General features: G+C 34.4%; 1 pseudogene; it reads right to left on the reverse strand.

The window, feature by feature from the left end:
* Nucleotides 1-2,371: 2,371 nt before the first annotated feature.
* On the reverse strand, nucleotides 2,372-2,488 carry LOC145277343 (5S ribosomal RNA; annotated as a pseudogene).
* Between the last annotated feature and the right edge of the window lie 1,235 nt (nucleotides 2,489-3,723).

Here is a 3,723-nt window from a genome sequence, read left to right on the forward strand (position 1 = left end):
CATGCATATTCGTAATACCATCGTTAACCTGGCAAATTCTGTTTTTTTAATTTTCACACTTTTGCACCGATTTTCCCTGTCTAAAACCCAAATATAAAATTCCGCATGGGTTCAAATAACCTATATATTAAGTTTCATGTCTTTAGACCAAAAGCTGACAGGGGAGTTTGGTAAGTAAAATTAATATATATATATACATATATATATATATATATATATATATATATATATATATATATATATATATATATATATATATATATATATATATATATATGAATAAAAATAAAATAAAAATACCAGCGATGGTTGACGTTATGTTGTTTTGAAAAAAGAAAAACCGAATGAATTTATAAAATGGTGATCAACGTTTCGTCCCTATTGCAGGGGACATCTTCAGGATATTAAAAGGAATATATATATATATATATATATATATATATATATATATATATATATATATATATGTATATATACGCATCCATAAATATATATAGAAATATGTTTGTCTTTACTATAACCTTTTGACGCAAATATTATGCAAGTATAAATCATGTCAAAAATCTGTATGAATATAATTACACGTAATAATTAACTAAAGATGATCATCCCATATGAAAACAGAAAAAAACGAATAGGGAATTAATTAAAATGAATGTTTAAAAGAATATGCAAATAAGCTAGATCTTTTGCTAGTGAATGCAATTCCACGACCCATATATAACAAAGTTGTATTTTCTTTTTAAACAAATAGAAAAAAGGATTTTTAATATGAATATCAATACAAAATATATATATATATATATATATATATATATATATATATATATAACTACTTCATTTATTTACATAAATTAATATACGAAAGTATAAATTTATGCGTAAACTTTAAGTATTTACTTAAAAAGTGCTCAATACATAGGTAGAGCTAGTTAGTAAGTTATAAAATATATATTGCGATTAAGCTACACTGAATATTCCGCGTTTCATCCACTCTGAAAGCCTCAAGAGTCCCAGAGTGGATGAAACGCGGAATATTCAGTGTAGCTTAAGCGCCATATATATTTTTATAACTTACTGTATATATATATATATATATATATATATATATATATATATATATATATATATATATATATATATATATATATATATACTTACTCTCTCTTTAGAGTAATTAATGAACTCTTATATATTTATATACGTATATGCCAACACCGAGATCTGAAACAACTGTAACTGCTTCTCCCACTGTAACAACAAAAAAAGCCCCTAATGTCTGTGTTAATGAATTCAATATAACTTGAAGAGAAATTAATTTCTCGAACTACCGATATTACCATTGAATTAAGCTTTGTTTATTGAATATTTTCACACAAAAATAAATTATGATAGCAAAAATAGTTCTACTTTTTGATGATGATGATGATGATGATGATGATGTCTATTGCAATGTTGGAGAACTTCAAAAGACTGCCTTGTTTCAAGATGCTGATAGCGTATGTTTTTTTTTGTTATTATCGGAATTATCAGTATTAAATCGGCAATACCAACAGCCGGTTTTGTTTGTTTGTGTGTGTGTGTGTGTGTGTGTGTGTGTGTGTGTGTGTGTGTGTGTGTGTGTGTGTGTGTGTGTGTGTGTGTGTGTGTGTGTGTGTGTGTGTGTGTGTGTGTGTGTGTGTGTGTGTGTGTGTGTGTGTGTGTGTGTGTGTATGATAACAGATGCCGTGTCTCATTGGGAGGTTACGGAATATCTTCAGCAAGTTTCTGCAGAACGGTTAAGCGAATCCGGAAGTACACCAAAGCACCTACAAGAACGCGTCTGAGATGATTGATGATCGCTCAGGTCATAATATAATTGCCATTACCAATTAGAAAACATATGATTTATTACATACTAGAGTTGGGAAGATTAATCAGAATCGGATTCGGAAAAAATCGGGCATTTTGAAGGTATCGGACTCGGTATAGGAATCGGAAAAATTGGTCCTATTTTCCGATGCCAAAAAAAAAACGATTCTTTCATTTGGCTTTTTTTTTATTTGTTTTTGTATAAAGCGAAATTTGCTTCTGCTAATAGTAATGATAAAATGATTGATATCTATTGATTTTTAACTACCAGTACTACTAAAATCGATAGATCATCCCCACAAATGTATTTTTTTACATTTGAGAAAAAAAAAGAGGGAGGCTCCTTTAGTCTTTCACAGACTATTGATACCCACGAAGGGGTGCCTGCGCGTGAAATGTTTGTGACAGGGGGCGCACAATCTCCAACCACACCTCTCCTGAGTCGACATCGTTAAATACCAGTGGCAAGTGAAGTGTTTGTACAGGACGATTGGAAACAAATGCCGAAATAAGCGGAGAGCACATACAGCGCCTAGAATTCCCAAATGGTCACCCATCTGGTACTAACCAGGCTCAACGTTGCTTAACTTCGGTGATCTGACGAGAACCGGTGTGTCAACGCGATTCTGCCGTATATAAACATAAGCCCTGTACATTTAACATGTGCTTTCATGCGGTAATCGTAAAAAATAATAATAACACTATGGTTAAATATTTTATAACCATAAGGTTATATCAGGTTTTAACCGAGGTTAACTCGGTTTATGCGTTCGTTTTATGCCTTTCCGATCACGGAACGCCTAAAAAAGTTCAACAGTTATTCTGATTCTCCAGAATAACTCTCACAACACAACAGTTTGGCTCTGATCGTCTACACGGGGACGGAGTTGATGAGGGCTTCTGGTTATTCTGTTTCAACAAGAAAAGTCTGCCAATCCAGGGATATAGGTGCAACCACACGCCACGTTGTGATTGTTTTTGTTGATATGCGGGCCAAAACCCTCTTCCGGCGCTGAGGTAGGCACTCCTCTTCCGCTAGATGTCCCCTGAAAAACAACTCAAGTTGACCGTCCGATCAGGTAGCAACGTTAACAACCTCACAGAAGCAATAATTAAAAACTCCAGTCGTTGGTTTTCATTTTTTTATGAAAATTATATTAACAGAAACTATATAACTACAAAGTTCTAATATAATACTACTGTACAAAGATAATTGTACAGACAGTTGAAATTAAATCACTTCAGAGTCCACAGTTCAACACGTGTCGCATCATCTGCGACCGACGGCGCTTTCACTTGGAGAAACAGTTACCCATAATTCCGGATTCAATTTTCGTATATCGTAAACCTCGATAGGTGAGATGATCGACAGGCACAATTAAGTGAATATGTCTTTTTCCTTTACTTTTTTTTGTGATATCACCAACTGTCTGCAGATACGGGTAGGGGTGGGGGCTTTGCCAGCAATAATGTCATGCGATGAATTATCAGCAGCAGAGGGTTTTGTGCAAAATACCATGTATGACAAAAGTATCCCACCAGAGTTATTCAGCTTGTGTGTGTGTGTGTGTGAGAGAGAGAGAGAGAGAGAGAGAGAGAGAGAGAGAGAGAGAAAGAGAAAGAGAGAGAGAAAGAGAGAGAGAGAAAGAACGAGAGAGAGAGAGGGGGGTTGACGGTGGTTGGTATATTTTCCAGTGGTCAGGAGCTTCTATTCAACTCACTGTCAGCTTAATTCCACTGTCCAAAATCGCTCGTGCATCATCTTATATAATGAGGTGGTAGGTGGAGAATGGAGCTTCTAAGTCCAAACTAGCCAATCAGGGGTTGTTACGACATATCCCCTTCTCTTCTGATTGGCTCAGTGCCAACCGT

Source organism: Euprymna scolopes, chromosome 5 (genome assembly GCF_053919585.1).
Source record: "Euprymna scolopes isolate OS-2025 chromosome 5, ASM5391958v1, whole genome shotgun sequence".
Taxonomy (NCBI): Eukaryota; Metazoa; Mollusca; class Cephalopoda; order Sepiida; family Sepiolidae; genus Euprymna; species Euprymna scolopes.